Genomic DNA, 13,977 nt, shown 5'->3' on the forward strand with positions numbered 1-13,977 from the left:
CAGGTATTTCATAGATCCAATAGCTTTTTTTGGCCAATGTTTTTAATTAAATACATAGTATTTCTCATTTCATCCCATTATGTGTTTTTTGTTAGGCTGCGTAACTTAAAAAGCATAGTTGCATTCTTTGTTTGCAGTATGGTTTGGAATAACATATCACATACTGCAGGTATTTTAGTACTACATTTTTATCTTTTCAAATATTGCAACACAAAGTGATATCTACATTTTGTAAGTTTTTTTAAAAGGTAGCAGCAATGGATTTTGAGCGAGGAAATTACTAGCCAGCAGGCGCTGTAAATAATTTACTATTTATTAATATACCCACAGTAATTTTTCAGTAAGTTTTAACCAAAAGTGTCAAATAAATAATGCTATATTTAAATAGATAGAATTTAGGATTTTAAACCTGCCCCAGTGAAGATTTTATTTAACCTCAAGGTGTCAAATTGAACAAAGATATTTAAATAAATATATTTCTCAGGGTTTGTGGTAAAGGCTGAATAGCCTCATTCGCGTATGCATCCACATTGACTGGGTCCGAAGCACCTTTGGCATTTCAGAGAAGCGGATAGGCCACCTCGTTATAATGCCGTATGTCACCTTGTGTGGGAACAGGCCTCTGAATGGTCCCCATGGTTTTGGATTCCTCATGTCCCCTTTTCACTGGTGCTTCCAGTTAATGTGGCCCACACATGCCTTTCTAAAACTGTGTCGAGCGCGTTGAATCTGTAGACAGGGGACTTAGTCCAGCTCTTCACGGGCTACTGCCTCTCATCGCAGATCGTGGCGAATGCCGTGATGCTGAGGAATGTACTTCATCCAGAGCCTGGGTGCTATTTTGAAACACACAGAAAGAATTCTTCAGTGCTCATCTGAGTTTATTTTAGAATATTTTGATCAAGTCTACCATAGAAGAAACACTACAAATATTTTTAAAAAGGAGTGAAATCGTTGAAATTCTTTAGGGACACTCTAATGAGTTAAAATCATATTAGAAGATGAAGTCTTTGACAATGGTATTTGCTCTGACCATCAACGCTGATATAGGGAATAACTCCCCAAGTATTTTATTAAATACACAGAGTTTGAAAAGATGTCAAAATGGTTTCAGATTGATACAGTAAGTACTGTGATATTAAAGTATAAAATAGATTGAATATAGAAAATAATGAGACTTCTAACTGCTCAACCGTATGAATAATTCAATTTCCAGAGAGCTGTCGAACTTTATTTCATTGAACCACCCTATGTCTCCTAAAGTTGAAAAGTTGTTTTAGTCTCCGGCCTAAAGAGGCAGGCACAATTCTTTCAACTCAAACTATTAAAGAACAGAGAGATCGCAATTGTAATTTTTGCATTGAAAAAGTAGAGCCAACCTTCGGCAGGATCTTAAATTGGGCAAGATTTTCTCTTGATGATTTTGTCTACCTTTGATTCCAACTCATATATTATGCTGATTGTACAGAAACCCAAGGCCTTGATGTTCTTTCCATAAACAAAGGTAACGTTTCTGCTTCTAGTTACGTGTTTAAGGAAAGCAAGGGGACAGGTAGATGAATGGACCATTCAAACTGATCAGAAGGAGGCTCGCCATCGTCAGTAAGGCAATATTCTGCACTTGTGAGACACAGGAAGCCTTTATTAATCTTTTTGGGGGCAGTGAGACGATGCAAGAATGGGTGCTGAGGATGTGAGTGTGAGATAGTAAGGAAACCACTATCTGGTCTGACAGCACTCATGCCCCATTCCAGCCACAGGAGTAAGCTTTGTATATGGTGATAAATATGATTTTTTAAAAGTGTTTCAAAAATGAATGAGTAAATCTGGTGTCTCTACATGACTGTCATAAGAATCACATTGGCATTAACTACATTCATTGGTAACATTGCTCAACATCAAAGCCAGTTCTCTTGGCAGACGGAACAGTGGTCTACATTAGGTCAAGTTGTGATCAGTTGCTTTCATATAGTTGTACTTGGCACAATGGCATTTGTCACGACAAGGTAGCTTGTAAACACATGTTGCTTATGATTAATCTGATCCTCCAGGAACCTTTTAACTTTACAAGCTGGGGTAAATACAAAGGCAGCTATGCAGGTGCTGATTAGTTTACTTCGGAAACATGCAAACAAGACGCCATGCAAAGACATAGTAGACCGGTTGCACACCCAGCTCCAAGGATGATAAACGAGAAACGCATGCGTGAACACGTCTGGAACTGAAAGTGGCGGAGTGATAGAAAGCAAACCCGTGCACATGCAGCTGTGCTTTGGGGAAGCGGAGAGACAGGAGCATACGGCGTCATGCTTCACATTGTTTCATTGCTTGGGCGTCCCATGGAATCGAAGTCATCCCCAGTTGCCCCCTCCCTGCTGTCCTAGGGAACCTCAGTGGGGAACCTCATTTGGTAGGGAAGTTACTTCCATTCCCCTGGCTCAGAGCAGGGCCACAGCTATTTAACATGTCTATGCAACCAGTTAAAAGTTATAGATGTTAAATGACCACACCAGAGGTGAGCTGCAAAGCTGTTGCTATGCAAAACAACTCTCTATGGCCCCGCTCCATGTGTCCCTTCCCCCAGCTCACACCTGGCGGGTGGGGGGGGGGGTGGACGAGGACATCTTAATATTTCCTGAACACCTTGAGTTCTGGACCCATTCCAAATCCCTATTTGGGACCCTCCTCTCGGCTGCACCCTGTTACAAGTCGACAGTTACGCCTATTTGAGATTGCTTCAGAAGACCCCTTTAGGCTTAAATTAAGCCTTACAAAACTTCTTGGGCTGAGGATTATTGTGATCTACACTGGCCTTAAGGCTGGAAATGATTCATGCCTGGGGAGGCTGCTAACCCCTCCGCTCCTTCTCAGTTGTGGAAGTTACTGAATGACATTGATTCTTAACTCAACCAGTATGTATTAAGTGCAAATAATGTGCTGCATATTACTGTAGGCACTAGAGTCAAATGGTGGATTAAACCGATGTGTAGCACTCATGCAGTTTGCAATCTGGTTGCAGAGACATGGCATCATTTTTAAAAATATGTAACCTAGTGTCCAGAAGTGTTATTCATTATGAAGAACTTTTTTAAAACCTAAGAAGATAAAGGATGCATTTTATCTTACATAGAGCATCCAAGGGAAGACTCTCTAAAGACATCCATGAGCAAGGGTCTTCATGGAATAAGACTAATAGGAAACCGTAGAAAATATATTGGCATGCCAACCTATCCTCATTCTCTAGAGGTCTCAATTCTAGGATAATTGACATGGCGCGGACTTCTGAAAAGACCATTGGCCTCAATGACACTTCCCTAATGAAATCCAAGGGAGCTCTGAAACCGTTAGCACACTCTTAGGAAGACAGATTGTAGCTTCTCAGCTGATTATAGCTCCTGTGCAATAAAAACCTCACATTTGGCCAGCCTTTAGTTAGCTGCCCCAGGGCAGAAATCTTCCAGCAGCAACTTAATAGGACTTTGCTAGACTAGAAGCGGGCAGGCGCAGGCCCCAGGATGGCGTGCCCCAGGTTCATGCACTGAAAGGAAACACCCTCCCGGATCCACAGACTCCGTGCCCAGCAGGCATCTGCTGCTGCGGACAACTGGCATGTTGTCCTCATTCCGTTGACAAACTAGGTCAGTGCTTCTCACACAGTAGTCTACAAACATCAACTGGGATCTTGTTAAAGTGCAGACTCTGGGCCCATGGGTCTAGGATAGAGGCTGAGATTCTGCATTTGTAGCACACCACCAGATACCAGTGCTTCAGGTCCCTGGGTTGTACTTGGTGTAACCGGGATCCAGGACGTGGGGGAGAACTGAATGAGAGTTTCGGAAGTGCAGTGGAAAATAGGACATTGGTTCAGACCTGCAGGCAGCTCTGGGAAGATTATGACATCATCACCACTCTGGGTTGCAACTAAGGATCATAGACTAGGAAGCTCACAGACAACAGAAATGTATCATAATTACGGAAACCAGAAGTTTGAGATGAGGATGCCAGCGTGGCTGGGTTCTGATAAGAGCCATGTTCTAGGTTGCAGACTGCTCACCCTTTGTTTCATCCTCACGTGGCTCTTAGTTGCATATCCTGGAAACCAGCTGCGGTCTACCTACCGCTAAGTGTGCTCATCTCAAATGCACACTCTGGAGCTGTGGAAATCGACCATGGTGTGGACTGTGGGCCCAGCAGTCACCCTGAACCCGGTGCAGCACGGACATGGCTCAGGACCCCATTTATTGCCCGGCTACAGACACCCTGTTCTAACAAGCAGGACAGGACAGTGTTTTGGTGGTCCTGGACTCCGTGTCAGTTCGGGTCACCCACCCAAGAGCCCCTGAACTATCTGCATGCCTTTTACCGCAGTGTACAGTGACCGAGATAAATGTCAAGGGCCCCTTGGCGAAAAGATAGAGCAAATATGTATTTTGTGCTCCTTCTGCCGCACGGCACAGTTCTTTCCCAGGTGGGCCTGATCTCCCCTTGAATCGACAGCATCTGGGTCCGAGAACGGGTTCAGGTCCGGAAAACATGAGAGGGTCGGTAATTTTTCATTAGCATGATCGATATTTTCTGGTTGTCACATCTTAATCATTTTTTCTTAAGTAAGTCAAGCAATAACACCATTGGCTATGATATGTAGCTTTATGAACACAGAGACCTGTTAGCCATTGCCAGAGATCCTGAAAGATCAAGGTTCCTCAATCCACATTATTGTCGTCCTGTCCATTGTGGTTAATAACGAAACCTTACCTCTGACGCTCAAGTCCTGCCACGTGGCTTCGGATTTTTCAAAATCAGTGTATCTCTGTGGACACTAGGTAGCCAAGGTCAATAGCAGTGTGTCTCACCACTAATTTGGGCCCATAGTGGGCAGCTACTGCTCAGTGGTACCTGTGTCCACCTCCTCAACACTTTAGGGAAAGGAGTGCCTTCTGAGTTCTCTTGGGAGGCAAAACAGGATGGTGGCCTAGCCTCCCGGCGTTCCTGCATGCAAGCAGGCTCATCTTTCCGAACCTTCCATAAGCTTCCTCCGCATTTGCCTAAGCATTTCAACAGTGTTACTTCATTACCTCCTGCCTCCCACACAGCTCCACAAGTCCTTCCTGACGTGAATTGGAACGGAACCTTGCCAGGATGTTACACTCCGGTTCACGGGGAATGCCACTGTGTCAGTAACATTCCATTCCCTCACCTGACCTTTACTTCTGTCCCCGGCCTGAGCCAGCTCACGTTTCGCTTCCATGTGTGCGATCCCAGTTCCTGGATTAGCACACATGAGCTGCGTTCTGCAGCTCTTTTTGTAAATCATCACTTTGCCCTGCACGCAGGAGTGGCATTTCTTGTCTCAGCTTCTGCCGAGCTCTGGCTCCAGTTGGCATTGGGGGAAGGGATGCGGGGAGGCAGAGGTGGTTCTCGAAGAGGAGAAGCATGCCTCGCCCTGTGGTGATCACCTTGGATGACTCTTTGCATAATCTCTAGGAGGGAAAAAGCTGCTCACTAGCAAGGGACAAAGGGAACCTGGGGAATCCAGTTTTTCGAGCACATCCATTCAAATGACACCCTCCTAGCTTCAGGGTGTCGATCCCTGTATGACTCCTGACCCTAACATAAGAGTTTGCTGAGGTTGTGAATTCATCTTCCTTTGAAAATCTACTCTTAAGATCCGCCTCACTCCTGATTTTCAGCACAGTGTGCCTTCTGAATGTGAGATGATAGTCTCATTAAATGTTTCTTTGGAGACCTTCTAGCTGTCAGAGTATCGGAGTTGAATTCAGGTGACCTCAGTGTCTCTTTCTCTTAATGGTTTTTACACTTAACAAAAGCAACCAGCTCCACAGTCCCTGTCATTGCATTCTCTCAATAGCTTTCAAGAGCTTATGCTTGAGCTTCTCTTTCTATTTATGTTCATTCCAATCCACCATAGGTGACGATCTAAACATAGTACTGTGATGCTGTTGGACACCAGAAGTATCGCCATCCCACTGCCATCTGTGTGATAGCCCTCATAGCCATCTGACTGACAGCTAGTCCAATGGCTGAATTTTAGTCTGAGGACATAATTTCTAGGTACATTCTAGGTGCCAACATTTTACGATGGGTTACTCTAAAAGCAGAACCTGAAGTCAGAATCTAAGGTAGTTTGTTTGGAAGGTAACCTCAGGAAGCACTGTAAAGGGTGAGGAAATGGCAGCCAGGGTCAGGGTCACAGTCAGGGTTAGGGTTAGGGAGAAAAGCACAAAGGCTGGGTTCATGAAGGGGTCATACGTACAGGAAACGGGAGCTAACTCTCACTAAAGACCTGCTAGGAGGTTGTGCCCACACTTGACTGAGAGTTGCTCCTTCCTGAGTGAGCCCAGCACATCTGATGGCCGCAGAGCACTGCTCCGCAGAGAGATTCAGGAAGGTCTCCATGACTACAGGATGCCTCTAGGCTACATGGAAATGGTCCAGGATGCAGTGGTGGGGCGCCGGCAGAGCCTGCTTCAGTGATTTCACACTGTTTTTTACTTGTCTAATCCCGATAGTCTCTGTTAAAAATTATTAGTAATAGCAGTGACTACCTCAGTAAGATGCTTAACGAGAGGCTGAGATATTTGATGTCGAGTTCTCTACAAGATGTCCTGACAGTGGGTATCATGAATGTGCGCCATAAAATTCTACTTCATGCATTTCCTGAACTCAGCCTTGAATTTCTGTCTAAGTCTCATCTATGTTTAAGGTCCAACCTAATGTTCTTTTCTCCATAAACATTTCTATTTCCTAAAGAGATTATATTTTTCAACTTCAAAATATTACTACTACTTCAGACCCCTGCTCTTCTATGTATTATGGTCATTTGTAAATATATATATAATATATATATATTTTTTACATATATAATATTATATATAATATACCTTGTAAATGGTAAAGTTTCAAGGACTAAAGTTTCTTACTGCTTTGTAGTACAAACCTTAATATTCTGACTTTAGTAGAAATTCTACAGTTATCTCTTCTAATTAACTCCGACTCAACTCAAACTAAAACCTGGTTTCTGACTCATTATAGTGCATTTCATATGACAAATCATTACCTTTTGACAATATTGCAGTTTTAGGTGTACAAAGTAAATATTCTTAAGGAAATTCTTTGTATGCCACGTTATATCATGTGGATGAAATCTCTTAGGTATAATTAAACAGAGCAGTGAAATGTTCATTGTAATATTTAGGTAGAAACATCTAGAGATAGTACAAAAGTATATTATAAATAAAGAGAAGCAAAATCCTGCCCCAAAATTATTACTGCAACTATTGATCTTTGAAAGCGCTGAAGGGCCAGCCCAGCCAAGGATTGCTCTAGACGTGGAGGTCTTGTTGATATGAGAAGGTAAAGTAGGTGTGGATCCTGTGGCTAAATGGGAAGAAGACTTCGTGAATGTGCTCATGACTGAGATGAGGGTGGCTAGAAGAAAAATCAGTGCAGGTTGGGGAGGGGGCAAGGGGGACAGATGATCATATCTCCAATCGAGGTAAAGATGGTTTTCTGTGCTATGTCATAAGCAGATGGTTATGTAAAATTGTTGACATTATTTCAAATAGCTCTTGCTTCCTTCCTATCTTTATTTCCACTGCCATTATGCAAATGCAGCTCTAAGTTATTGCTGGAACAGTTACCTAAGTTGTTCTGAATTCTGGTTTCTTTGCTTTTTAGTACATCATTGATACCTTGCAGATGACTCCAGCTCTAGTACCTTTTTCAATAAATAATTTATTTCCACAAAATCCCTAAATGCTTCATAAAACACAAACGCCTCTATCTGTTTTGGAGGTGTTCTGTCCCATTATTTCACTTTGAGCATATTTCACGTTTTTTATGATTTTCGAACTCTTCCTCCCTTGCCTTCTCTTCCAACATACCTTTCCCACCCCTCCCTTCCTCTATGACAATTATTGAAACAAGTACATTAAATAAGTACCAGCACTTTTTTGAAGACAAGGTGCAGGGCTCAGAGATGTCAAGGAACTTTGCAGGTTTAAACGGCTATCGAGGGGTAGGGGCTGGACTCGCCAAAGCCTGGCTGAAGTCAAAGAACAGACCTGACTTTCTTTCTTTTTAAGTTTTTGTCATGGATACCTGGTGATCCTTTTCATTAAATCTATTTATTTATTATTTGGATTCATCGGGGTGACCTTGGTTAATAACGCCACGCAGGTTTCGAGTGTATGGCGCCATAAAGTACCATCTGCACACGTGCACCCATGCCCAGTCAACTCTCTCCCCTCCCCACTGATCCCCTTGGCCCTCTCTTCCCTCCGCCCCTGCCCCTTTCCCTCTGCCGTCGCCACACTGTCGTCATGGCTGTGCGTCACCTGTACATGTATGTTCTTAGTCCCTTCGCATGTTTTCACCCAGCCCCGCCCCTCTGACAGCTGCCTCTCCGTCCTCCGTATCTGTGCTTCTGTTTCTAATATTTTGTTTGTTGAATTATTTTCTTGATTCCATGTGTAAGTGAGATCGAATAGCGTTTGTCTTTCCCCGACTGGCTTATTTCACCGAGCACAATGTCCTCGGGGGCCCCGTGCTGACACTCCGGAGGTGAATGCACACTCCCTGCATCCGAACCTCACTCAGGGCTCGTGGTTATGATGCGAGTGCCTAGTAATGAAGACGAACTCTGTTCCTCAGTGTCCCCCTGACAGTGTGTGAGTATGAAGGACTTCGTAGTTTTAAGGTGTTTCACACAGTTTTTGGAACGTAGTAAGAGCCCTCGAAGCCTAAGTTATCATCTCCTATAAAATATAAACAATGCTTATTTTCACTTCACTCAGAAGTGGAGGGAAAAATGTGTGAACTAGTGCTTGCAACTCCTCCTCGTGCAACAGAAAGTGTTTTATTAGTTTAATATATGATTATATGTGTAGCTTACATTTATATGCCAATGGTGAATGATATAAATCTGATTAGAGATGCATTTAAGTGCAGATACCACGGAAGTACTAAACTGAGAATGTTCAATACAGCTGTTTTAAAAAATATTCAATAAACTTTAAAATCGACTGCCTTGAAGAGAGTCAAGCTGGGTAATAGAGAAATCATTTACTAGCTTTGGAAAATGAATTTTATAATAAATGATGTCATTAAACTTTTGCGATGCCAGCCCAGGAATGAAGACCCTAACATGTAGATGCCCACATGTGTTTTGCCTCATACTTCTTACAATGCCTCCTTAAGGGTTTTTTTTTAGGATGCTTTTATTGCTTACACACATTTAAGGTTTTATTTGTACATGTGTGCGTTGCTGTATATACAAACTCCTCTCCTCACACATCATTCCGGCCATCTGATGGATTGCAGGGGGGAGCCCCATGCCACGGCCTTGAGAACGATCTCCTTTCACGAGAGCCCCGGGCTGGTTCCCGGCGCGCGGGGCAGGCTGTGGCTCCAGCTGGGGGCAGGGCCTCGCAGTGCCTAGGATGCAAGCAGATAAAATATGTTTAGATTTCCCCAAAGCATACTCTTGAATTCATGACCATCTGTCTGCAAGGTAAGAGCACGTCCAGCTGAGACACACATACTTCATCTGTGTTTGTTTTTAAATTTATGAGTGTGTGGGTACCGTCTAATCACCCTGAAATCCACCCAGTTGGACGTGGGCTTGAGAGAGGGAGAGAGACGGAGAGAGAGAGCCATGTGTTGTGGGTGGGGAGGTGGGGGGTGGTGCTGGCCGCATAGGGGAGAATTCAACTGGAGACGGCCTCATTCAGCATTTCCTCTCCCTGGACCACTGGTGTCTGTGGCCACCAACCGAGTTTCCTCCACCAGCGCAGTCTGGCCACGGTGCGTCTGCTGTGCATTTGAGCTGACCTGCGAGATCTGCTAAAGACATTCATCTGCTAAACGCCACGGAGACCGCCAGATCCAGCCTGCGTCAGTTTAAGTGCAGCCTCGGCCGCCGCCAGCACTGGGTTATTTGATTTCTTTTCCTTTTTGGTCTTTGCTTTCGAGACGTTCCAAGAATATTGATTACCTGCATTGAAAATGTGTTCCTTGCACAGAGAATTTGATAGCTTTCCTTCCACCAGTGATCAGATACATTTAATGGAGATTCTTGTAATAACTACAGTAGAGCTGTATAGTAGGTTTGAATAAGATTTTCTCAAAGCATCAATCATCATGGTCGGCCTTTTTACTTAAAATAACAATCAAAATAAACCTGCCAGTGCTTGTGTAGGGGGTCTGAGCAGAGTGAGGAAACCAGGTGACCGAGCTCATACTGAGCTCAGGTCATTTGTTAGTAACCATACATATTCTCTTTTTGTAATTTATTTTCTCCACAATTTTTGGACATGAGAAAAAATATATTATGGAGGTGTAGGCTTCTTGTTTAAAGTTTTGTCTGATGTAGAAATTTATGTACTTTTTGTTTGTCTTTTAAATTTTTGTAATAAATATTTTCTTCTCAAAGGTTTCTAGGTTTACAGAAACTGTGCAAGTACATTTGCCACAACAAAGGAATCAATATTGTAATTAAAAAAATACTTCATTTACATGTCTTCATTTTTACCTAATGTCCTTGTTCTGTACCAGAATCCCATCCAGGATGCCACAGCACATTAGTTTGCATGTCTCCTGAGGGTTCTGTAGACTGTGGCCATTCCTGAGATAGTCCGTTTTTTTATGACGTTGGCAGTTTTGACCCACCGTTTTTGTGGCATGCTCATCAGATGGAGTTTGTCTGTGTTCCACGTGTACCAGGACTGAAGCTGTACATTTCAGAGAGGGAGGCCACACAGGTAAAGTGCCACATTCCTCACATCATACCGGGGTACATATATTGGTGAGGTTTATCCTTACCGATGTTGACCTTTACCACCTGACAGGTAGTATTTTTTTTCAAGGTTTTCCCCTGTAAGGTTATTTCTTTCCCTCTCTTTCCCAAGAAGTCACTATAAACAGCCCATACTTGAGGAATGGAGAGCTGTCTTCCTCCGTCTCTTGAGCGGTGTGTGATGGTGAATTTTATGAGTCAACTCAGCTTGATCATAGTGTCTGGATAGTCGGTCAAAAATTAGTATGGCTGTTTCAGAGGGGGTATGTTTTTGGATGGGATTAACATTTAAATTCTTTTACTTAAGTGAAGCAGGTCACCTTCCATTATGCGGGTCGGCCTAATTCCATCCGTTGAAGCCCTAATAGGAAAGGCTGACCTCCCCTGAGCAAGAAGGAACTCTGCCAGCAAGGCGTCTTGGGGCTTGAACAGAAACCCTTCTCTGAGTCTTCAGCCTGCCAGTCTCTCCTCCCTACAGATTTGGGGATTATCAAGTTTCCGCAGGAACACGAGCCAGCATCTTAAGATAAATCAGTCTCCCTGTCTGTCTGTCCCTCTCTCTACACACACACACACACACACTCACACTCACACACAACTTCATTGGCTCTGTTTTCTGTGTCTCTGGAGGATGCCCATGGCTAATAGAAGGGGGTGCTATCTATATAAATTATCTTGAATTCTTCTTCATAGGAAATGTATGTATTCCCCCCTATTCCTTTATGCAATCACTTACGTACATTAGTGTGGACTCGTGGATGTTTATTTCATACTTTGAGTTATAACCCAATGGTTTTTTAATTTGCAGCTCCAACTGTTCCCGCTTTGGCTACTGGGGGCTGCTCCACCCGTCCCCTGTGTCCCTGTAGTGTGCACTGATCGCAGGGTGCATGTACACGTTCTGTTGGTTTGTGTCAGCGTGTCCTCGCTTTCTGACACTGTAAGACGTTATGGGCTCATCTCTGCTGCCTGACTCAGCCCTAGTATTAGCCATTAATGTATGCAGTTTAAGGACAATACACTGACCAGATTGGTATGTACTATATATATAGTACATAGAGAATTATATGTATTATGTATCACATTTAATTACATGCATATGCATACATGTACCCTATACGTGTTAGCTAACTTGAAATGCGCGTAGTTTAAACCCTTGTCAATGGTGACGTGCACAGTGTACCCGAGGGGACACTGCAGTGGGCACTGTGAGACAGTGCGGTTTAACCAGTGTGTACTATCCCACATACTGTACACGCACACACAAGAAAAATCAAGAAGATTGAAGAAGCGCTTACTAGTGCACGTGGACACCAAGTCCGGTGACGTGAAATGGACACGGAAGTCGGGAGGCCGGAGCTGGCAGTGGAGCCGAGGTCGAGTGTGCCAGAAGCGTTCCACGAGACCGCCCTGAAGAGGGGTGCGGTCCGACCAGTGACGAGCGGAGAAGCATCACACCGCCCTGTGCCTTGACCTCCGTCGAATCAACGGTCATGCGGGGGCCCGATTCAAGAGAAAGTGTTTGCCGCACTGAAGGAATGGCGTTCTGACAAGGGGCACTCTGTCTGGCCAAAGGAAATGAAGATTGTGGGGCAGTCAGCACATTGATTTGGGGTAAGGAGGGTGCCCTGGCGAAGTCAACAAGGGATAAGTGGCTAAACACGGAGCGGGAGAACGGGACGGCGTGGGCCGCACCAGAGGCCCGCCTGCACCAGGAGAGGCACCTGCACGAGGAGAGGCGCCTGTGCGGTGCACCTGCACGAGGAGAGGCCCGCCTGCACGAGGAGAGGCACCTGCATGAGGAGAGGCACCTGCACGAGGAGAGGCACCTGCACGAGGAGAGGCACCTGCGCGGTGCACCTGCACGAGGAGAGGCACCTGCACGAGGAGAGGCACCTGCACGAGGAGAGGCCCGCCTGCACGAGGAGAGGCACCTGCACGAGGAGAGGCACCTGCACGAGGAGAGGCGCCTGCGCGGTGCACCTGCACGAGGAGAGGCACCTGCACGAGGAGAGGCACCTGCACGAGGAGAGGCACCTGTGTGGTGTCTGGAAGTCGGGGCAGCGAGGCGGCTGCAGTGTGGTCTGTGCCCACCTGGCCACCTGCCGAGAGGCTGCCCCGCCCGAAGTCTCTTTCCATCTGACACCGCAGAACCTTCTCAGAAGAGCAAATCCGCGTGAAGCAACATGTAAGAAACCGGGAAGAAAGGTGCAGCCATCTCCCCAGGGTAAGCGAGTGTTGTGACGGCTGACACTGGAATTTGTTCCCCGCCCCCGTCTCTGTGGCCCCAAATCTTTGGATTCCTTCTGAAGGGCCGCAGGGAGTATTTTTGGATTGGGGCAGGGGCAGGGGTGTGGGATAAGGAGAAGAATTCCCGGTGATTAACTGAGTGGCCATATAATTTCTCACTCCAACTAGGCTACTTGTGCGAGTAAGTTAAAGAGCTGTTGACAATCGTGCAGATGTAACAGAGTAAACAGGCTTATTGGTACCTTTTGGTAATCCACTGCAGTCCTCCTTTGGGACACTAACTAACAAAGAGCAAAAGGAAGGAGGACAGTCTCCTCTGTCCACCGGCCCCGCATGGCTTGGGCACGGGCGAAAGTCCGGGAGCCGCCAAGGCCTCGGTGACTTGCGAGCGAGCGGAGGCCATCAGCCAGACAGACCCTGGGCTGTCAGGGCACGCCTGTGGACACAGGTCTCGTGAACATGCAGCAGACACCGCAGGCAATTCCTAGAGATTATAGACGTTGGGGATAAGAGCTAGAGGGTCCTTACTAACGTGTGAGAGAGCCACCCAGTGAGACTGGAGTGATTCATCATCTGTACCTACCATGTTGAGGCTAGTAGCTACTCATGTGATGAACTTACTGAAGTCCGTCCCATTCCCAACTCCATTCATTTCCAACCCTACTCCCCAGACAGTAAGGGTGGGTATGTGTAGTAGCTACCGGCAATCTGAGATTTATATAATTTGATGGCTGTTATTCAATAGGAGTGTGGGGATAATTCTGGCATGAGGGGTCATGAATATAATCACGTCTTTGAGAAAGATAATTTTGCCATATGAGAAAATACTTGTCTTACAGCTACGTGATACTGAGTATTGTGGTTATACAGAGTAAGAACATTATGAAAAAAAAATCACAGTGTGAATTTAA

This window comes from Phyllostomus hastatus, unplaced genomic scaffold (assembly GCF_019186645.2).
Source record: "Phyllostomus hastatus isolate PE091 unplaced genomic scaffold, TTU_PhHast_1.1 phas_contig_159, whole genome shotgun sequence".
In the NCBI taxonomy this organism is placed as follows: Eukaryota; Metazoa; Chordata; class Mammalia; order Chiroptera; family Phyllostomidae; genus Phyllostomus; species Phyllostomus hastatus.